Here is a 23,489-nt window from a genome sequence, read left to right as displayed (position 1 = left end):
TACTAAAAAGTAAGGAAAGGAGGCTATTTACCTTCTGCTAAATATAAGACCTTCCAAAGTCCCTGGTGCCATACTCTGAAGGTGGCTTTTCTTTGTTGGGACAGACCCAGTTTGAGATGTAGGTTCTCATGGAGCAGGGGTGTCAGCTTTGGGAGGTTTTAATGGCCAACCAAGCCTCATACATGAGGGAAAGGATGGATCTGATGCTCTTTATTCCTCCACCTGGATCCTCTGGGACTCTTGGGCAGCTAACTGTGTTTGTAACCCACAGCTGCCATCAGCCAGGTGTGGATCAGCTTACCGGGCTTCATCGTCTCATATCAAAAAAGATGACACAAGTGTTAAATCCATTCTTTCTCTTAGTTCAACAGAATTTCTGCTGAAGAATGTATTTTTGAGGATGATTTATCCCATATAAAAGAGTTTCTTTTAGCTCTAAAATTAAACTATTCCTATTCCATAGAGATGTGTATAACTCCATAGCACTAGTGATAACAACCAAATTTGCATTTTTAGAGTCATTTACAATGAATTAGATGTTTTGTGAAGGTGACAAATTTTTTTTCCATTTTTTTCTAGCAGAGAATTGAATCATTGTTTTGGTGTCTGTGGGTATCAATTTTCTGTGAAAATCATTCTTTTTGGCACTTGTGCTGGTTCGGTCAAATACTCAGTTGTGCTGGTGTGTGTGAACAGATCTTTCCTACATGGTAGACAAAAAATTATCTCATTGTCTCTTATTTTTACTACACAAAGAGGAGGTGCTGAAGGAAAAGAGCTGAAAATGCTTTGCTGTACATTTAGTCTGCATTTCCCTCAGCATTTGTGAGGCATTAAAAGTTTCATCTTCTTGCTTTGTAAGCACAATTTTGCATCAAAGGAAGGAAGTGAGAGGGGTAGGGTGGATAGAGCATGTTCAGTGGGAAACATAATCACTTGCCTCGCTCTTCAGTTTGGCTGTGACTCGTAGGCCAGATGGAGATGATAGACAAGATTGGGGGTAAAGATGTTCTTTAAACCAAGTGCTTGCTGTGCTTGTAAGAGAGGCTGGAGCTGAGAGCGGGGATTTTGGAGGTGGACAGCAGCCTCCTGCCAGGCTGGGGATGGTCCATGGTCAAGCCCCAGGCAGTGCAGTCCTGTGCCAAGGGAGAGCCTTCTCCAGCAGCACTGCCTGCAGCCTCAGCCCAGCACTGCCAGAGCCCTTTGAGAACTCCCATGGACTTTGTGCTCTGCTGCAGAGACCTCCCCTGGAACCAGCTCTTCATTTGCAGATAGTTTTCCTTCCTTAACCTGAATTAACAGTTTCCCCATCCCCAAAATCCCTAGTGTTTTATTAACTAGCTCCTAACAAGTTCTAAAGCACCTAAGAAAGACAGATGACTTGCAGTTGTTCTTTTTATCTACAATTAAAGCAAACAGCATTGATATTTAAAATCCACCCCTCCCCCCCTTTTTTTTGGGTCAGCTGTTTGATAAAGACATTGCAAACCAGATCTCCCTTTGTTGCTGTAGGATGTGAAAAGGTCCTTTGTCAGCAACACATTGCAGTGGAATGAGCTTTATCTTTTAAAAGTAACTGGGAGTGAATGGGGCATGAGTTGCCCTGCTCTGGTGCTGCCAGGCCCTTTGGTGCTTCTGGAGGTGCCGTCTGGACACTGAAGAAAACCTGGCTGTGACCTGGACAACCCAGAGCAGCCCCAGGGGGACCTCTGCATTGTAGGGTCTGCACTCACAGCGAGCCAGGAGAAAAGCCATGGCAGATGTACCCTGAATTTTGTGTTCTGCATTGCCCCTTGCAGCGTGACCCCTAGTCCCACAGTGTGGCACACCTTGGTGGTGGCCCAAGAATTAGAGCTTGGCCCAGAATGATGTTTCAGCTGTAAATGTGCAGCTGTCCTTTACAGGGGAGAAAAACCATCAGGTTTTCTTCAGAGCAGGTCTCACCCTGCACAGATGCCTCTCTTCAGAGAGTTTAAGGGCTTTGCTGTTGGTCAGTGTGAGCATCCAGGCAGGGGGGATGCCAGCTGCATCCCTGGGTGCCAATGGAAAGGTGAGCATTCAAGGTATTTGCTGGTAGAGTAGCAAAGGTTTGCTTTGAGTTAGGTTGCAGATCCTTGGATCAAAATGTCCTTTAGGGGGTTGGTCTGTACACAGATGTGTGTTATTAATAATAATTAAAAAAATACAGAAAGCTTTTATTTGGCTGCCTGTGAGGGTTATGTATGTGGGTGTGTGTTTCAAAAGCACATAACTGATTATAAAAATCATTGATGGTTAAGTCAGTATTAAGGATGGTTGGATGACAGTGAAAAGCCGCCCTGGCACATTGCAGGGATGTTCTTGTCATGACTAACCTCTCTCACTCTCACCCCAGTGGAATTTTTCAGTGCCCAGCACAGACCAGCACTGAAATGGCAGGTTTGCAGAAGTTTTTAAACCTCTCCCCAGCTGGCAGCAAATTAAGGAATTGCAAGTATTTATTGGTTTAAGGATAAAATATAACCTCAAAGCTATAAAAAATTTTGACAATGAGGCTTTTTTAAGGGAGTCTTACTTTCTTTATGGTTTTGTGAGTCAAATGTGTCAAAGCCTGACAGAGGAAGAGGTTTTAATCTACAGGTGCTGTCTCTTGCTTGATGGTTTCCTGCTTCTAAAATTACTTCCAGGTTTTTTGGAATTGGGGCTGAAGCTAGCTTCAGCTTTCAGTTTGTGGGCAACCTCACTTAACACTTCAGCAGGCTGGATTTGTGAGGGTTGGGGGCAGCAAAGCTAGTGCTTTTAAAGATTCTTATTTTGGCTGCCAAAAATCCATTTGCCACTTTTAAAATATTTACAGCTGAATCTTTGGATTCACATCTTCCTTTACTTGAGGAAAATGCTGAAGCTGGTGATGCTGAAATTTTACTTTGATCTTTCTCCCCATCCTGCATGGGGAGTTTGAGGAGAGCATGCCCAGGGTGAAGGATTGATCCACCTGTGCTCATCCTGGACAGGCTGACTTTTGCTAATCATGCAGCAAAGCGAATTAATGGTGGATTTCAGTCCTAACTTTATGCTAAAAACATCAACCCCTTTTGTGGTGTGTATTTGCTCTCCTTAAGGGTTGTCCCTCCTTTGGGGCACTTACTAATGAATGCCATTTGTGCCCCAAACCGTGCCCTTACTGCAGGGCAAGTAATTGGGGATGCATTAGGTCATATTTCTGTTTATTTATATAAGTAAATAAATATTTATGTATTTTTAAATATCTGGAATAATCCTCCTAGTATGTCTTTAATGATCCTGTATTGATTACTTTAAGACCTTGCTTGGATTTTTTTATTAACCAAAGCATCCCAATCATTACTTTCAGAATAAAAATCTTCCTTTTTGTGTGATCTTTGCTTTTCCATGAGCTCCTGCATCTGCAGGTGCTGACTTAGTATGCACAGCAAATACTGAACTATCTGCTGACTTACTGTGCTCTTCAGGTTGCAAAGAAGCAGTGACCTAGACATACTGTTAATGTCAGCAAGAAAGCGAGAGGTATCTGCTGGGCTCCTGAATCCTTTGAGAGGTTCTGTGCAGAGCTGAAGCTGTCAACAGGCTGTGTTCTTGTGCTCCCAGCTGCTGAGCAGCGTTATGTGGATTAGCATTGAGGAACTCTTACTGAAATTTGTCTCATGCCACGAAAATGTAAAGCCTCCAGAGCTGGCTGGCATCCCAGGGCTGTGAGAGGCCCTTGGAGGGGCTCTTGGTGAAGGTGGCAGGATTTGCACTGTCCCAAGGCTGTGAACAGGACATGATCTGAAGAGTTGCTGATTATGCTTTAATCATCTCCAAGCTGGTTTGGCTGGCCCTACATAGGGCAGCAGACAAAAACTGCTGAGCAGGAACGGCTGCTGTGGGGCCAAGCTGCCACCATGGGAGGGCATCTGCCCAATCTTCTCATCCTACAGTGTGGAGCCCAGTTCAGAAACACAAAATGCCATTGTAGGCAATATTTTATTCCCAGTGTTTCCTGAGCTGGAATCGAACCCAGCCTCCTAGTTTTTCCCTGGCACTGTTCTGGGATCTCGCAATTTTGCCGGCTCTGCTTTTGCAGGGCACCATCACTGTGCTGCCTCCTCTTTATCTTTGCAGTGTCAAAGCCAAAGGTCAGATTAGAGACCTGAGGCTCCAGCAGCAGAAGCCAGGCCTGAGTGTGTGCAACAGAAAAAAGTACCTGTATTTATAACAGTTATTGTAGACAAGCTGGGGGATGAGGCGCAGCTGCCTGGTGCCTCTGGAAGGTGGATCTCTCACTATCCCAATTAGAAGTGCATCTTCAGCCTGGGCTCAGCAGCCCAGCTTGCCTGGCTGGGGACATTCCCTGGGGAGCTGAATGGTGCTGGGGAGCCCACACTGCCCTGGCTAGGCCCCCTCCACGGCTTGGATGTGCCTTCCTGCCACTGGCAGCACTCTTGTGGCACATGGATGTGGAATTGCCAACATCCTCCCCACTGGCACCATCTCTTGGCTTTCATTAAACTTTTTGCAAAGAGCAAGTCTTTGTGGTGCCCCTGTGCAGTTTTATCCAGGGCTCCATTTGCATCACCATCAGGTGTTTTTCATTTGACCTTTGCCCTGCTTAAAAATTAAGTACCAAGGTACTAGGAAGGGAAGTAATTTCCCAGATAAGCACTTTTTCCCTGCTCTCTGTAGTTCATGGGGGAGCTGGCTTACCCTGCCTGTGGATGACTAAGGAGGAAATTCTTTTTTGGTTAGGATAATGCTGACAGTTCACTGGAATTTTTTTTATCATGGGTTTATCACTTCCTCCCTGCAAATTCTTAACTCTTATGTGCAGGGCAGGAAAAAAAAAATTAGTGGTGACCACAAGTCACGGAATTTGCCTTCTGTGGAAAGATGCTGAGCAGGTAAATGATGCTGTCAGGTTTGCCATGGTTTACACAGAGGATTTGCTTCATATCCAGTTATATAAACAGTCCGGGTAAGAATCATGAATATTCTAGCAGCTATCGTCTTTCAAATGTGTTTTTTTAATGTTGGAGTTAATTAATGCTGATATCTCTTGAATGTAGGTGAGTGTAAGCCTGCTCATCTTTCAGGTGGGGAGGAGGTTTAGATTTATCACTCGTTTTTCAGAGATGGCAGGGTCAAAGTCGAGTTTATGTGTAAGGGGTTTCTGGGTCACCTTGTTAATCCCCCTACCTCCCTCTTTTTGTAGCAGGGATCTGGATGTGTGTCTCTGGAGAGGGCAGATGGAGTTTGGCCAGAGAGACTCTGCCTTTTGGTTAAACATGTGTGTGTTCTTGCAGTGTTTGCTTCCTGGTGGTGCTTGTTGATTGCACTGTTGATCCTTCTGCAAAGGCTTGACACTGCTGCTGAAAAGCTTTGACACTGCAAAGCACTGTTTACTTATGAAAGTGTTATTATATTTTGAATATCTATTATTCATGTCTTGTGCTAAAAGTGACATTATGTCATAAAGTTGCTCTTAGATTTCAGAGCTTTGAGGAAAAGCTGTTTTTTTGTCCCAGACTCTGTGACAGTACTGGAAAGTGTCTTACCCTTTGTATCTCTACAGACCCCTTTTATGAATTGTGAGTGACAGCAGGAAAGTATAAAAGAGTGCAGAGGAGCTGTTTTTGATGTTTATAAAGGGCTTTGATAAAAGATGCAGCACACAGACTTGATATTATTTCCTATTTTTAACTTCTTAGGAACATAAAGTGTTCAGATCCAATATTTATGTAAAAAGGGAAAGAGGGGGGCTGTATTTCTTCTTTATTTTCCCCTTTATTTTTCTTTTTTAGGGCCAGGTGAATTAAAATAGAAAAGTGTCTCTCTTCTATGCCCTAGTAAAATTTTCTTCCATGAAGCATCAGTAAAACCGACTCCATGGTGTTGAGTGTGTGGGGATGCAGTTTTGAAGGCTCCTTGTTTGCAGGTTTGTGCCTTCAACCTCCAGCCATGGTTGGCTCCAGTGGGCCCAGCAGCCGTGGTGATGTGTGTGCTGATGCCTGTGCTTCCAAGAACAGGGAATGACAGTCAGAGAAATAAAACGTGGAAAAGCTGGGCCAGTTCCTCCCCTTTCTCTGAGTCACATCACAGTAGAGGCATCCCTCTAATAAGTAGATTTGCTTGCTCCACAGAGATGCAAGGCAGTGTGCTGGCTGGGTAATTGCAGTTTTACTGATGAAAGTGCTTGTCATTATTTCCATCTTTCTTGTTGCAGTCTCCTCTTTAGTCTCGTCTGCCAGCATGGCTGGCTTGTGGTGGGCCTCTGTTCTGCATATTCCCATGCATGTAACACATGAGGAGGCTTCATGGCACTTTCCTTTGTGTGGATAGGCACATCTGGATAGAAAATACGTGTGAGGGTGGCTGTGGGCTGTGAGTGCATGCGTGGCGTTGGTATGATTGGTCCTTCACCCACGCTCGGGCCTTCACACTGGATATCAAGACTCCTAATGAGTGTGCAAACCTGTCCTTGGGATCCACCCGATGACAGAAGTCATCCTCTTGCTTGAAACACCACATTTTCTATTTTATTGGAGCTAAATGCCTTGAAACACCTTGTGCAAGGGAGGAGCCTGTGCTATCCCTTGGAGAACCCCAGGATGGAGCAACAGTGCTGAGTCCCATCTTGCTGCAGTGGAAGGATTTATCTTGATGGGATAGGCACGGCAACAGCTGTCAGTGGGAGTTTTGAGTTCTTCAGCAATATCTCTTTGTACAAGGGGCTGTTCAAAGCATGTGCTGGTTTGAGGTGGCTGGACTTCATCAAAGACTTCCCAGCCTCTCACCTGAGGGGAGTAGGCACTTTCTGCTCTGTTCTTCATGCAAGAGCTTTATGTGAAACAATTAAAAAAAAGGGAATTACCAACCTTGGGTGGTCATTGGAAGTGTGTTTGCTTGGGTGTTGTCTCCCAGCCTCTGCTGTTCCTCTAGAGGATTGCCAAGCTGGACTCTGAGGTCCATAGGGTGTGATGTTAATTTTGGATGTGTTGGCACAGAGCTGTGCCTGCTTGGTAGCCTTGAATCTTTTGTACTCCTTTGTGGCGATGAGTCCCCAGTTACATTCCAAAAGGACGACTCTGGTCACACACAGTTAAAGGGGATGAAGCACAGTTTTATTTTTTTTCTTACCTCACCCATGAAACTGTAACACCATCCATGAGCAGCTGACTGGTTGGACTTGGCTAGCTTTTAGCAGTAGTGTGTCAGCTGATATAGGTGTCTTTTCAACTTCTGACAGGCTCTTCAGCTAGGCAAAAGATTTGGAGATCCGTAGTTCTTTTGTAAGGTATGGGAGGACTTTCTTGTTCCACTGGGGTGGACACTATGATAAATTGGAAAAGCTGTTGCTGAGTCCAGAAGAGATGGATCAGGGCAGAATTTGTTAAGCTGAAGTGACAGACATTGTCTGTGCCCCACCTGTGGCAGTGGTGTTGGGGTGTTCTCACCGTGCCTTGGTTGTTGCTGTTCAGCAGTTTGGGTGTTTCAGTTGCATTTCCAGCAGCAATCCACGTGCCTGGCTCTGGAGCACAATGGGGGCCCCAGAACCTGGGGCTCTGTGTCATTGAGCAGAGCTGTGCCAAAGTGCCTGATGAAACATGGACCTTGGCTGGCGAGAGCTGCGGTTCTGCTTCTTTTGAAAGAGGCTGGGAAAGGCTCCCTGAAAGAACCAGTGGAGAAAGTATCCAGATGAAAGATCTGGTAAGTCTCAGTGTCCCCTCTGTGGTGTTTTCAGGCTTTTCTGTAATCAGCTGTCATTTCAGGATCTGGGCATATTGGACCTCAGGGAGTATGGATTGAAACTTAAACAAAGAGTGATTCTTCTATAAATATTTAGTTCACACTGTTTAGGAGCTGCTGGGAGTTGGAGACAAAAAATAGTTTAAAGTTCATGACTGTCTGGAAAAGCTGTCGGAGGAAAGGACATGGTCACCAGATTGCCTGGCATATAGGTTTTGAATAGCTAATCCTCTTTTTCTTTCCCCTGAAGAAGAGGATGTGTTTAAGCGTCCTTTAGAGAGGCATAAGGTTGCATTTTTCCAGTGCTTACATAGTTGCACTGGGGACTCAAATCAAAGAGGTTTCCTTCAAGAGACTGCCTGGTATGAAGTAAATGGATGGTGCACCCTGGCCATACACATCTTTGCAAATTTGGACTGGTCATCTGAAGTTCACACATCTGCATGGCAGAGGGGGATGTGTCTCCAAGTGTGTGCTTTTATCTGGCCACCTTCATAACAGGACAGAAAGGTGTTTCAAGATACCTTGAAACCACCACAGAGGTTTGTGCCTGGGCCAGATGGTGCTGAGGGAGGTGGGGTCCCTGGTGGGGTTTGTGTAGACAACACCGATCTTGGGCTGCCACATTGTTCCTGCTCTTGCAAAATCCTTGATAGTGGGGTAGACTTATCTCTGCCAGCCTTTTTTGTCTCTTAAATATGGAGATAATACACTTTTTTAACTTTGCAAAGATTTTTAAAGAATAGGAAGGAATGAAATGTGCTAATAAGGAAGGCATTGGTAGCTGAGACAGGCAGAGACATACAGCCTTAGAATAAGAAGGGAACTTCACCCTGCACAAGAGTCGGGGATTATTGATTAAAAAGAAGAGAAAATAATTGATTATTTTCTCTCTCCCTCTGTCTTGCTCTTCTAAGACAAAGTACTTGCAGTTGAACTAGACGATGGTTGTAGGTCCCTTCCAACTATGCCATGCCATGCCATGCCATGCCATGCCATGCCATGCCATGCCATGCCATGCCATGCCATGCCATGCCATGCCATCCCATCCCATCCCATCCCATCCCATCCCATCCCATCCCATCCCACTAATGCAGCAGTAAACATGAAATGTTTGCCATGTCCTGTGAAACATTTTACAACTGTTTGCACCACCCCTGCCCCTGATTACAGCATCCTGGGTCTTTCTGTACCAGGATGATTGGTGTGCCCTGTCCTTGTGGTCAGCTGCTTTGCCTGAAAGATTAATGGCAGAGGAGAAAATGTGAGGGAAGGACAGGTAAAAAAAATATAAATTTCTCATTTGTCAGGTTGTTGAAACTACTTTTGAGGTTTGAGAGAAAATGTTAGTATTTGAGTTGGAGGTGGTGGCAAGCTTGATGGTTTTTCTCTTTCAATAGTTTCTTTTAGTGCCCTTCCTAATTTAAAAGAAGGTGTTTAAATTATTAATGCTTTAGCACTGAAGCAGAGAGATTCCAAAGCCTTTGGCAAATCTCTGCTAAAGCATCTGTCTTAAAAAAGAGCTTCATGTTTTTTTTCTGACTCCGTCTTTGACAGAAGGTCCTCTTCTGTGAGAAGCACTGAATCTACAGAGGTGGACAAAGAACTTAATTTATGTAGAAGGTAATTTTCTCCAGTGGTGTTTGGCCAAAAAACATAAAAATGATAATGATTTTTATTTTTTGGCATAGTCTTTGCAGATCTCTGCTCCTGCCTGTGGCTGAAGCAACACTGCAATGGGTGAGTGCCAGCACATTGTCCACAATGCTCAGGTGCTGCCTGTGAGACGTGGGCACCCTTATCTGGTCCTTCTGGTTGCAAATTCCTGGAGGTGAGAGGCAGCTGAGGCTTCAGACACTCTCACCAAAGCTGTGGTTAGAGCTCAGGCCTCTCATTAGATTTACCACACATTTTCCTCCCTATTCCTTTTAGGTATTTGCCCTGTTTTTGTACCAAATCTCCTTCTTGCTACTTGAACTGAAGAATAAAGTATTATAACTCTGGCTTGGGGCAGCTGTCCAAGGGATATATTGGGATACACTTGGCCTTTGAAAACAAGGACTTCAGTCTCCAGCCCTGTCAGTCCTTCTGGCTCCTGGAAGTTTTTCTTCCAAATGGTTATTTCAAACCTCAGAGAAGAAGTTTGTGTTTTTTCAGAGCTATGATTAATACCATTTTTACGCTTCGTTGCAAAATGCCACACAATGAATGAGACCAGCAGGGTGGTGGTTTATGGGTGGGAGGAAAAAAAAAAATCAAACAAACACTTTCAAATGCTGTTTTGGAAGAGTGATGTGTGTGTGCATGTTTTATAATCTGCTGTGAACTGTGGGGTTACGTTCCTGTTAAAAAGAAAAGGGGAAAAAACAGCTTAAACCTCATCTGTGGAAAGAATGTCAGAAATAGTTGAGAAACGGAATAATCACAGTCTTTTTGTGGGTCAATGAAAGCGAAGGATTGCCATGCAATTGAAAAGTCACAGGATGGTTGAAGGTGGAAGGGACCTGTGCAGGTGGTAGGTGGCTGCAGCCAGTTGCCCAGGACCATGTCCAGATGACTTTTGCATATTGCCACAGATGGGGACTTCACAATCTTCCTGAACAAGCTTGGTCACCCTCACGGTAAAATCAGGCATAGTGCATGGTATTTCAGCACCTTGGCTGGGGGTTCCTGCTTGCTCCTGTTGCAGTCTGGAAAGTTTGTGAGGGTGTGTGGTGTTGGGACAATGTGTTGGGTGCATGGGGAAGGTGGGCTGCAGCTGAACCCCTTGGCTCGGGCTTGGCAGTGCTTGGCTGGGGCTTGAGAGAGTTGGGCTTGGCACAAGATGCCAGAAATGGTCCCTTCAGTGGTGGGCAGGGAGTCTTGCTGCCTGCTGGCCAGGTCTGGGAGCTTGTGGTCCCTCTGATTTAAGGTTTTGAGGCTGTGCTTAAAGCTGAGCCTTCAGCCAGCTCTGCTGTCTTTTGCTTCTCTTCCCTTGACACTGTGTGCTTGTTCCCAGCTGGTGAGTCACTTTGCCACAGGAATCTAGGACTCATATATCAGCATAAAATGAGGCTAATTACACCTTTGAAATGTTCAGCATCAGTGGTGCTGCAGCATCAGGTGCTTCCCCAGAAAACTCTGTGTTGGTGGCAAACCCTGGAGAAAAGAGGCCCAGAGGTTTCTTGTGGCTGTGTGCCTAATGTGTCCCCATCCTGGGGACAAAGAGGATGCTAGTGCATGTGGGAAGTCATCTAACCCTCTGTAGAGACATTGGGATCATCACAGATTTCCTTTCTGGTGGCTTCATGTGCATCCCTCACGCATGGAAAACAAGCGAGGCCTAAGACTACACTCAGCCTCGACTTGGTCTCTAGTGTTACCTCCTGTCTTCCATCCATGGAGAACAGTAGCCCTTGTTTGTTGCTTTGGATGCTTTTTGTTTTTTTTTTTCCCCTCTAAGCCATGCTCTTTTCATCCTGTTTTTGTAGCTGATAAGTGATGGCAATAGCAGCAGTGAGATGATGGATCCCAGTGAACACTCGCACTGTCCCACAGACGTGTCCCATAGAGCCCTTGTGCCAGTGACGGGTATTTTCTCATTAAAAATAGACCACAGACAATGCCACTTCCTGAGGACTGTGATTTATCATTTAATAACAAGTGGTTACTCATTTCCTTTGGAAAACTCTGGAAGTGTTATTTTTCTTTTTCCCCTTGATTCCTTTTTTTTAAATTTCCTTCAAAACCCTTCATTACCCATCAGAGCCACTGTGTCTGTTAAATGAAGTGTTCCCTTTTCAAGTGGAAATCATATTTATGATTCAAAGTTAATGAAAATAACAACTCTTAACCTGTTGGGCATGAGCTTTTCTTTCTAAGTGCCTGCAGCCCTAAAGTATAGCTCAGCCACAGAAAATAGCAGCAGTGAGCTGGGTAGGTAAGACTTGAGAAACTGTGATGCTGATCCTAAATGGGGAATGGATGATTTGCTTGACCTGACTTTAAAGAAAATTTCAAGTAACTTTAGTGCTCATAATGTCTTGAGTTGTCAGTCCTTAGCTGTGATACCTCCTGGTGTGCCAAGTTCTCCTGGAGGATGGAGACCCTGCAGAACTGCTAGGCAGTCTCATACCAAGTCTGGTATTTTAGTGACTTTATCAAAGAAGTGCGGAAAGCTGTAAAGTACTTCTTGAGGAAATCCCAACAGCTCAGTAAACAAACTTGGGAAATGTGCTGAAGATGAAATCATTGTAAGTTGGTACTTCAGAAGCTAAAAGAAATAGTTCTCTGTTGGATCAGGAAGTCATTTTCAGGGTCAGTAGTAGATGAGATGGTAGACTGCAGATGATACAGAAGATGAAATGCAACCTGGGACATCGCAGGTACTTCAGGTCATAACATCTTCTCTTACAATTGCCTTAATGAGCTGCAAGGCTAGTTTTAAGATAAAAAAAATAAATTCAATAAAGACAAGTACAAAGCAGCACTCTAGGAAAACAGATGCATGTACCCAAAATGAGCAATAACGTTCAAAATGAGCAGATTAACTACAGAAAGGGATCTGTGAGCTGCAGTGAATCACAAGCTAGTTGTGAATTGTACTCAGATGCTGTTACAAGACAGGTAGATCTTGAATAGCCCAGACAAAAATGGCAAAGGTAATAATTCCAGCTCTTCAATCTTTGTTGTCCTATAAAACCCTGTTTGAAACACAGCATCCAGTCTCAGCCCCTCTGTTTTAAATATGAAAACAGGAAGGTTGGGAAGATGAAGCTTCTCTTTGGGAAAATTTACTTATGAGGAATAGCTGGAAGATTTGCATATGTTAAACCTGGGGGAAAAAACCCCAAAAAAGCAGCAGCCCACAGGTGTCAGGCCGTGGTTTGATGGTATGCTGTCTTCAGCAGTAGTTTTGGGGCTAAGTATCTCTTCTCTCCTGGTATTGACTGTGCTGCAGCTCATTGTGTGGTCAGTTGTGTAGTCACAACTTGTGTCCACACTGTGAGCTGGCACAAGGAACTTCTCTCAGTACAGGAAAAGCTGAAGTGTCTCCAAATTTATTTCAAAGTATGGCCACACAGACAACAGTTGGCATGCAGGAGGAAGAGGGGCAACGAGAGGAACTGGAGATTGTGAGCACCTGGTAGAGTTGAGACTTAAAGGGAACACAGCAGATTTGAGACATTCAGGAAGGTGGTGTGAAGAGTGCAGGACACGATGTCTCTCCAGGACTAAACAAAAACTGCATAAAGGGAATTCCTTCTCTGGGCACAGTCTTCCAGTGCATCGTCTCCATCATGCCTGGTAGCAGTGGGGTAGGCTGGCATTTCTCAAAGTGTGGGTTCCAGCTCCTGGTGGTGGTGGTGGTGACGGAGAATGAGTGATGCTGGAGCTGACCCAAAAAGCATTAGAAACCTCTTTGTTAGCAGCACAGCAGCCCTTCCCGGCTGGTGGGGCAAGTGGTGCTCGTTGCTGGGAACTGCAGCCGGGTCCTGCTTGCTCTTGGCAGGGCAGTGCCGGTGTTGCCTTGGAGAGCAGCACAAAGACAAGCCAAGAGAGAGTTCAGGGCTTGGTGGATGTTTGACTTCTCTCCCGGCCCCGCATTTTTGCAGTCCTTGCATCCAGATTTTGGCACGGCTTCTGCCCGTCAGTCCTGCTGAGGTTGAGTATCTCAACGCCTCCTGAAGTTCTGAGTCCAAATTTCTGTCATTACTGCAATGCACTTGGCTTTTTGGCTCTTGGGAATAGTTTGGTTGACCACAAATTGGTCACTCTTGCTGTGATGTAAGCTGATGATTTCCTCCGCTGCGGATGCTAAACCAAATACCCCTGCAACTGCTGCCTGACAGGGATGTTGCCAGGCTGGTGTTCACAGCTGATGGGAATGTGCTGGAGCTGTGCAAGCCTTAGTGATTCAAGCAGATACTTAGGTTTATGATGAAATGCTAAATGCCTGGTCTGTTCTGTCCAACCAGCTCTATCCCTAGGGGAAAAAAGGGGGTTTACTGCAAGAAGAAAGGAAATTCTGGTATTGGGTGGTTGATAATGAGAACACAGAGCATCAAAGCTGAAACAGTATGTGCTGGGTTTTGAAATCACTGGAGGATATAGAAGTGCCTTGAAGAGGGAGATCATAGATAGGCAGACCTACAGGATACGCCTGGTTGATTTTTTTGTAGGCTGCAGAGCTTTCCCCCGTGGTTTGCAGGGTTCCTTTGCCTTGCTGCATCTCTGCACAGCTCAAAGCACAGTGTCTGAGTGTCTGTGTCCACGATCTTGGAGGATATAGAGGTGAGCCTTGTTAGGAATATCTAGGCTTCCATTCCAGTCTTGTTAATGCTAAAATTCCCCTAGGAGAAAAAAGAAAAAAGCTTACTATGTTTGCTTGTGACATGTTTGACATGTTGGTCCTGAATTTGACTTGTGCTAATCTTGGTTGCTTAAAAAATAAAAGAAGCATGGTAATTTGTCTTAAAAAGGGTTGGAGAAAGTGAAGAAGAGACCAAATAGTTTACTAATCATTGCCTCTTCCAGGCTGATAGGCTGAGGCTTACTCTGGGAAGAAGTCAAATCCCCAGACAGTTCTATATAATATCACCAGATGAAGGAGTGACCACCACATCCAGCTTACTGGTGGCAGGGCTGGTGTGGTAGGACTGCTGATACTGGAGCTGTAGAGCTTTTCAGTAGGGTCAGCAAAGTTGTAGTGGCATCCCAGGGATGTGTCTTTGGATACACAGAAAACCCATCTTTTGCAAAATGCAGTAGATGGTTTGGGTGATGCTGAAGGCTCCAAACTGCATTCCTGAAATCCCAGGGTCCTGTACAGGTGACTCAACAGCATCAACTCTAAATGAGGAAATACAGAGTCTAGCAACTGCTGGACTTCAGAGGACAGAGTAAAAGGTAGGACTGCAAAGATCCTGGCAAAAAGGATTTTTAAAGTGTTTTTAAGGAAGACAAACTAATAACAACTAACTTCCTCTTTAGAAGTCCCTTCTCAAGGAACAGGTCTGTTATGTTAATAACAGTGGTGAATATAATTATGTGTAAGGATGAAATCTTGGCTTTGGTGACTTCACAGGACTAGTACTTCATGCCAAGAGATGTTCTTGGAAGCCAATCTGGAAGTATAATCATGGCAGGAGTAGAATGCAGGTCCGAGTGTGACTTGTCTGATAGCCACAGGAGATGTTTAGTGTTGCTTTTCCCTTGATGCATTTGTACTGCAGGACATTCTGAGCAGGTGGATACTAAACAGCATTTGTGAGCAGGTGGGTCATCCATCCTCTGGTCAGTTTTCCTGTAAGAGCATCTCTCAGGCAGGATCAGCATCTCTCCTGGATGGTACCTGCAGAGAGCTGTGTGGCATCTTCCTGGGGTGGGTGCTGGTGTGTGCAGGACTGCCACAGCTTTGCTTTCACCTGCTCATCTACCCACAGGCTTGCACAGGGTGCTGAAAGCAGGGAACCTCAACAGCCACCGAATGGTGACAGAGCAGTATAGCTCTCCACCCCAGCTCTTTTTCCCCATCCCTGTCCCCAGTTTTCTATTCACCTCCCTCCAGCTCTGTGGCTGGGGAATGCTGTGATCACAGTGAAGCCCTGATGTGGCATCTTCCTCCTCCTGTCTTCTGTCCTGCCTTTCCCTCCCTCTCTGGCTGCCGGGTTGCTCTAAGCAGCTTTGGCTCCTGTCCCAGGAACAATCTCTCAACACACACAAACCAGAAAGGCTAAAATAACACTTTAAAATTGTTAAATAAATAGCGATGGAGCTCTGCTTAAATGGGAAACACAGCTTAATTTGTAAAGGCTTTTTGTCCTCCCTTGGACAGGGATTCGGCTGGGCGTGCGTGTGCGTGTGTGTTTGTGTGTGAGAAGCATTTCTTGTAGCTTGTGAGCTGCATCTCGTGGCCCCAAGTGGGCAGAGAGGGTTATGTGAGTCTGAGTTACTAAACACTTACAGTAAAAGTGCAGTCATCCTGAACCTCAGCCAAAGAGCTGAAGGTTTTGTAAGGCTTTTTTTTTTTTTTTTTTTTTACGTTTTCCCTTCTCTCCCTGCAGGATGCTGCTGCTGCGTCACTTGCATTCTTCACCCCGACCCAGCAGTAACTCTTTCCAGACTACCAGGAGCAGTCCAGGCACTTATTTCCTGCTCCACTCCCTCTCCAAGAGCTTTGTGCATAGGGCGAGTGCATCCCCTCTCCCTCAGCAGAGGAGCTGCTGCCAGCTCAGACAGAGGTGCCCATCTTTCTGAAACATGAAAACACTCATTTCTCTCTTGCACCATTTCAAAAGTGGAGCAAAAATAGAATAGCAGTTACTGCCATATGAGAGAGTGAGAATGGGAGGCTCTGGATAAGTATTTGTAAAATATCCAGGGGATATTTTACAGAGCAAAGGCTCTGCTGTGTGGGAGTGGGTGTACCAAAATGTATGTGTCAGGATGAGAAATGCATTTCTTGGGAAGGACATGGAGAACTGGCTGCTTCCCAGCACACAGCTCCCTCCTGGGGCTCATCCTGTGGGAGCTCTCTGCATTTTTTTTTTTAACACATGGACTGTCCCCAGTCCACTCTTCTGAGTAAAAGCTAATCTGTGTTCTGGGAGAGAGTTGTTTCTTATTAACTCTCTGAATGGGGAAAAAAATAACCTCCACTCCCTGTAGTGGGAATTGCACAAGTCAAAATTTTACATTCCTTTCTCCAAAGTCTCCCAAAGACTCCAAAGTTGTTCCTGGAAGGATGAGCTGTGGGTCAGAGAGGGGCTGTGCCCTCCTGCCACACCTGCTGTGAGAGCTGCCAGGTCTGGCTGTCTGAATGCATGATGAGAGCAGAGTAAAACTGCAGTCATGGCCTGAGCAGGGATACCCAAAATTAACATCAAAAGGAAAAGAGGGAGTTGTCCAAATACAGCCTGCAAACCTTTAATGCTGTGTGACAGTGATACCCCGAGCCAGGTAATCTCCAGCATCAGTGTTGCTGCAGTGATGGAAGCAGCTGATTCTGTGGGAAGACAAAGGTTTGATGGAAGGTATAATAATCTATCTTAGATGTTTTAATTTTCCCTTTTCATCCCAAACATAAGGAGAAGAGTTTCCTCTACTTTGAACAGGTCTTTTTATGTTCTCTTTTTATAATTGGGTAGAACAAAATCGTGTTTCTTCAGTATATAAAATTAATCTGGCAGCCTGGTTTTGTACTTCAGCCTCCCAAAGAAACAAGCAAGCATAAAGCAAGAAGATACACTGCCTACTTTAATGTCCCCCTTATTAAAAACCCCACAATAAAATCCTCTGAACATCCTGTTTCATCTCTGCAATAAAACTCACTGGTCAATTAACGGTGGATCTCCTGTTCCCATGGAGAAAGGCAGTTGCAGACTTAAGAGGTTGCTGTGGGAAAGGGGGGAAAAATAAAATTAGAAAGATCCAGTCTTGGTGTTGCAAACAAAGGTTGCCTTGGATTGCAGTCACATGTTGCAGTTCAGCTGATCTCGCTCATGCCAAAAGGGGAAAGATTTCTGGTACTTGCCTGAGCCCCACTGAACTGGTTTAGGGAATTAATTAGAAGACAATTACTCACCTTTTGTGTTTTTTCCTATCTAGTTTCCTCTTAGATTCAAGTGCCTTGCCTTGGTTCACTAGGTTGGGGAAGCCAGGGGCAGCTGGGACAGGATATGTGGCCATTGTGTGAATTTAACTGTGATTTAAAATTACACCACTGGCAAATGTCTTCTGGCTTTTCCCAACTGGGGAAGAAGTTTCCAGGTACCCAAATCTGGGATACTGCTGAGCTTTGTAAATCATATCCGGGGGCTGAGTTCCATTAGCAATATTGGGGCAGAATCACCTCAGAGAATATTCTGGGGTTAATTGCAATCCCCAGGCACATCAGATGAATTGATAAACTGGTGTTGGTGGAAACCTGACTGTGTATATGTCTGCATTCAGTAAATAGTTTCAGTCAGGTCAAGCTCCTTTCCTAGCGTGCACCACACTGTGCCATGGGGGGAATGTTCAGAAGACCCTGGTCTGTCTGGACATCCTGTGAAATTACACAGAATCCATTGTTTTGGCTTCACAGAGTTGATAGTTAGGTGTTCATTACATGACTTTTTGGGGCAAAGCCAGCATGACATTATCTCTCCTCCTGGGCTACTAGGCTTTAGGACTCACTTCTGATCTTTAAAAGGTGTATCAGGTCCCTGGGTTTCAGAGGGTACTTTGACTGAAGGGTATGATCTCACCAGAGCCAGGTATTGAAAAACTTCCTGGGATTTTGTCACCTTGCCCATGTATGTGCTGTGTCTGGCTGTGTCTGGAGTGCTGCTGGGCTGGCACTTGTCAGGAACACTGCTGCCCAGCTCAGTCCAGGCTCTTGCTTCCTTGGTACCCTGCCATGTACCTTCATGTATTGCAGGGAAAAAAATCTAGTACTTGTTAGATCCCCAGACCTGTTCATTTTTAATAGGTTGGTGATTATTTCTTTCTGTTGCTTTTTCTTTTCTTTTTTCTTCCCCCTCTAAACCTGAAACATTATGGATTAGGGCTACTCAATAAAAATTAGGAGTGAAAAATCAAGTATGTTTATAAATTTTAATTTTACAGTGAAAAGGCATATCATTGCTTCTTGGATGAGGTGGTGTGAAACGCTTGCCCCATCCCAAATTTCCTGTGCTCCCTGGTGGCATCGAGGTCAGTGTTTGCAGCACTCCTGGCAGAGATAAAAAGCTTTGGTGTTATGTTCCCTCCGGGGCAATGTGGATTTCTCCTCAAAAACCTCAGTTCTGGCGACCGGTTTCATAAATGCCTAAAAAATGAGGCTTGTACCTTATCTCTTGAGAGATCGTTGATGGATCCATTTCTCAGAAAGATATTTTATTCAGTCCTTTAATGCCACGCCACTCCCTTCATTCAGATGCCTGGAGTCTTTTATCATGTCTCCTCTTACTCATTGCTTAGCCAGGTTGGGCATATTTAGTTCTTTTAATCTTTCCTGCACCTCAGCTGTCTTTAATCATCCTTCTTGATGTCAGAACGTTTGATGCCCACTTCTGCGGAAAACAAGCCTAGGTGTTTTTTTTTTTTGTTTATTTGTTATTGTTTGTTTCTTGTTCTTTTTCTGTGTGCGTGTGAATTGCTTGGGAAATGTCTCCGGCCGCTTGCCCAGGCTCATGCCTGGATTCCTCAAAAGCTCCCTCGAATGTCTCAGCGTGGATGCTGAGGAAAGTTTCTGGCTCACCATGTAGACCAGCGGACCTGGCACCCTCTGGGATTGATTAAAATATTTGTTTGTTGGATGTGGGCAGCAACACATTTGCCTCTTTAGATGTTCCATGGATTGTGTTTCCAGGGGCAGATTTCCCTGGGCATCTGCAGAAGGGTGCAGGTGCTGATGGTGGTAATGGAGAACAGGCCCAGAAAGGTTATTGTAACCTGTGTTTCCTTCCTGTACCTGCCAGCTGCAAGGAGAGGGAGAGATTTAATTTGCTCCTATGATCTCAAAAGCAAAGCCTGGTGGTAACTGTTTATAGGTACCTGTGCTGCAGGTCAGGGTGATGCTTCTAGATGCTGGCAGGGGTGGTGACCTCTTCCTGCTGCAGCTATTGATGCTGTCTTTCCTGAGTAGTTCATCTCTTTTGCACCCAAAAATAGTCATTCACAGCTTCTTAAATCAGTTTGAAGGTGAGAATTGCTGCTTGCTGGTACCAGGCTGAGCACTGCATCCCTTCAGGGCAGGATCTTCACTGTGTGAAGCTGATGTGTGGAGGTGTCTAGAATTCCTTCCACATACCTCCTGCATACCTGATATTCAGTGGGAACGTTTTCTAAAGCCTGATTCAATCATTTTCTTAAAATAGGCAAGCTCAGATGCTGACTGGAAGGGGTTAAGGCACTGATCTCGAGGTTTGCTGGGTCTAGGCCAGTGCTGTGCAGCCAGGGGTGGCTTCCTTGACATGGACTTTGAATTACTGAGCACTTGGCAGGAGTTAAAGAAGGCCAGAAGCTGGCTTGTCCCTCCTCCACTCCCATTATGAGGGAATGCTTCTCATACTCTCCCAAATTTAGCAGTGCAAATGTGGCTGGGTTTAAGTAGGCTGAGTGATGAGGAGATCTTGATGGTGATAAAGGTCCCCTTCCCGCCTCTGCCCCACACTCATACTGCCAGCAGCCTGTGGGATACAAAGCTGTTTGATATATGGCTGTGTGATTTATGGCTATGCCAACAAGGGCTCTGTGGGCTGAGAAGTAGAGGATGGGGACCTGGATGGTGGGAGTCTACAAGGACCACTACCCAGCAGAGCACTGAGAAGCTGAACTGATGTCCACCTGGCTGTCCTGTGTGACCCTTGGGCTGTAATGAGAAGGGTCAGCAGTGCCTGGAGGTCACCATGAGGAAAAGCCCACATTCTCTCCATGATGACACTGGGATGCTCTGGGTCATGGAGCAGGAGTCTGCTGCCTCCTTTCCCTCACAGCTCTGGGCCACCCTGGCACTCCTGTCTGTGTTTCCTCCCACTACTCCTTAGGAGTGTTTGAGGGATTGCTCTAGAGCTGACAGTGGACATCTCAGGAGGACCTTGGCATGCATTTTTGTGCCACATTGCTGGGCTGTGGGAGTCCAGCATGGGACAGTCTCTAGGGCTCCATCATTGATGCATAAACTTTGGTGGCTGCAGGGGAATGTGCTGCTGCTTCAGACACCTGCATGGGGCCCCATCCCCATACCAATTTATATATTTATATATATGTATGTATATATTGAAATAGGTAATATATAAAAAATGGATACATATGCATTTAAATGTGTACATAAGCTGCAATTTATATAAGCTGTAATTTATATATAACTGGTTTCCATTGCAGCCTTATGTTGAAAAATTAAGGAAATTGAATGTTTTTGGTTGGAGGGATGGAACAAGATTGAGCTTGCTGACATTTCTTTTGTTGTAATGTCATGTAGGTCTCGGTTGACTGCAGAAAGGAGAAGGGAGGAGCATGTCAAAGGGAGGTCAGATCCTACCAGGGTTTCCTGGGAAATGAGGTGAGTGGTGAAGTCTTTAAGCGCTCCTAAGCCTGGAGATAGAATCCCTCCCGGTCTTCCCTGCACCCTTTGTGTGAGACCTCTTCTGTTGATCCTCCAGATTTCCTTTTGGTACAGGTTTCACTGTATTTTGCCTCTTCGGGGCTGATGGGAGGATTGTAGACTGCTGTTGTGCTTGGGAGTCTCAGAAAGAAGGGCTGGAGACTATCTGGATTTATGTTGAGGTTTGTGCATCACACTGGCCTTGTTTCTGGCTGTATTTGGGCTTCATAGCAGGGGACTTTACTCCTCTGGGTTTAGAGAACTCTGCTGCAGTTGCCTGCTACTGATCTGGGCCCCCCAGCCTCCTTTTACAGTCACTGGAGGGAAATAGATATTTTTAGGAAGTGCCTGACTGTGATCTGCTGTAGGCATCTGAATGGATTGAATCATGCCCTACAATACCTGTTTCTCTGCACTGTCAGCACAGCTGGGACAGCTTGTTTGGTTGTAGGGTCTGCAAGGCATGTGTAATGTCTGTACCTTGTGTAGGAGGACTGGAGTTCAGGGTGCTTACTTGTGGCTTCGGGTGTCCAAAGCCACTGCATGAAAGCTTGGCCTCTCCTAAGCTGCCCTTAAATTTTCTTCAAGGTTTGGACACAGCTTAAATCTGTGAGCCACTTGTCTCAGCCTGCTCTCAGCATTTATACACCCTGACTGGCAGCAGACGTACATTCCTGAAGGATAGGGTATGATTGCTGAGGAGGTTTCAGTCCAACTGGGTCATCTCACACTGGCTGTTGCAGCCCCAGTGAGAATCAGCAAGATTGTTCCAGCCTCAGGAGTTCATTCCAGCCTCAGGAGTTCATTCCAGCCCCAGGAGCCGCTGCAGTAAGACTCAGTGAGGCTGCTTGGGCTGCACGGTAACCTCCTGGGAACCAGCCCTGGAGCTGCTCTGCTCTTTGGCTTTTTGAGTGATGTGGCTTGTGGCTTTTCAGCCACAGGAAGGTTTGGAACAATGCTTGCCATCTCCCCATGGGAACCTGACACCTGTAGAGGGAGCATCCACATCCTGGTACCTTGGCTAAGGTGCAGAATCCCCCAGGTGTGGTTGTGAAGAACTGGGGCCTGCATGTCAGCTCTCTGTTGATTAGAATCTCCATCCAGAGCTTTTGTGCACATCACTTCATCTCTCATCCAGGGGAAATCCCACCACAGACACCTGCCTGACTTTGCTAGATCACCTCCTCTGCTTCTCCTCCTAGTGCTTTGAGAGATGGAAGCTTTTTCTGCTTGTGTTTGCAGTGCTCAGCCTGTGCTGGATCGTTCCTACTGCAGCGAGGATAAATACTGACACCGGTTGAAATTTAGATGTACAAGGTGTTGTACCTAAGCAGAGGTAACTGGAAGAGTTTTGGTAGGCTTATGTTTCTGCTGATGGCCTCAATATGTTTGTTCTCTGAGGGCAGTCTGTTCAGAAATAGGGATTGATGATGATGGTCTGTTGTCAAGATTGTCACCTTTAAGTCAAAGAACAAATATAATTTGTTATATATAATTGCTGTAGTACATCACTCTTGTTTAGTTGTAAGTGGGCAAAGGAAATGTGTGTGTGTGTTATTCTTCATTTATTTAATGTTTTCTCTGCAATTTACTGCTAGCTTTTCTGTGTTACTAATAATTGGAGTGTTCTTATTGCCACCCTGAAGAGAGGAATCTCTCTTTTTATAGCAAGGGAAGCTGTCACAGTGAACTGCTGTGGTCACTGCCCTCTGCCTGAGCCTGGCACACGCGTCTCCTTCTGTCTGCCTTGGGGACCACAAGATGTTGCAGGGACCCATAGTGCCCTTGTCTTTGATGCTTGCTTCTGCCACCAGTGCCTTTGCTCTGAATCTGTGCCTCAGTTCTCCATCCAGAGAGCAGGAATAAACATTTTTTGGAGTTGCTGTGAGAATTAATGTTCAGGATGAGCGATTTTACGGGAGATGCAAGGCTTTGTCTAAGAAGTGGGGATGATTTTTGTAGTATCAGTGATTCCCAGGGAACAGCCTCATTTGTACGTGGCTGCTGGACATCTCTCTGTTTTTTTCACACTGAAGTTCACTCTATCTGGCTTGCTTTCTCTATCACTCCGTTTTTTTGAAGCATTTTTGTGCTGTGCTGACACCGTGGATATCAGCAAGGATATTCAGGGCTCATGGATGCAAAGCCACGAAGCTGATGGCCTGGGGTGAGGCTCTCTGCTTTCTTTGAGTTTGGGATTTCCTTGAGCTAGGATGCTTTGGGATTCTGGGACATGGTAGGCAGGAGACTGTTGTCATCTCCATCTTGACCAATATGAATGAGCAGCATGCCTGAAGTCAGGAGGGTTTTGCAAGCCTCAGTGACACCAGTTAAATACTTGGAAGGGGTGTGAATTGGGGGTGGGTGGAGAAGGAGGTTTGTTCTGTGCTTCCCGGCAGCTAAAAGCAGGTGTTCAGTCAACTGAGAGTTGCCCTAAAGGCAGAGAATAAGGATGCAAATGATCTGTGAAACATGAAAGGAGCCATCTGAATGCCCCTTTTCTTGGTTTACCTCCACCCTGGGTAATTTGCATGACACAAGTTGATCAACCCTGAGAAAAAGCAGTTTGGTCCAACAGGAGAAGATAACTTTGTCAAACCCAGCGACCTTCCAAAGAGGCAGAAAAAAGCAAAGCCCAGAGGCCAGGAGATGGAGAGTGTGGGCTGTGGCTGTGCTG

At 45.5% G+C, this 23,489-nt stretch overlaps 1 long non-coding RNA gene across 1 annotated transcript in view; it reads left to right on the top strand.

Moving 5' to 3' along the window:
* Positions 1-23,489, top strand: part of LOC111925225 (uncharacterized) — a 129,180-nt gene that overhangs the window by 39,781 nt on the left and 65,910 nt on the right. The window contains exon 3 of the long non-coding RNA XR_015283875.1: positions 20,690-20,770. This is a non-coding gene — a long non-coding RNA (uncharacterized LOC111925225). The remainder of the gene's footprint in view (positions 1-20,689; positions 20,771-23,489) is intronic.

The sequence above is a fragment of the Cyanistes caeruleus genome, chromosome 1 (assembly GCF_971803275.1).
Source record: "Cyanistes caeruleus chromosome 1, bCyaCae1.hap1.1, whole genome shotgun sequence".
Taxonomy (NCBI): domain Eukaryota; kingdom Metazoa; phylum Chordata; class Aves; order Passeriformes; family Paridae; genus Cyanistes; species Cyanistes caeruleus.
The sequence above is the reverse complement of the archived record's forward strand: the minus strand, read 5'-3'. Positions and strand labels throughout refer to the sequence as shown.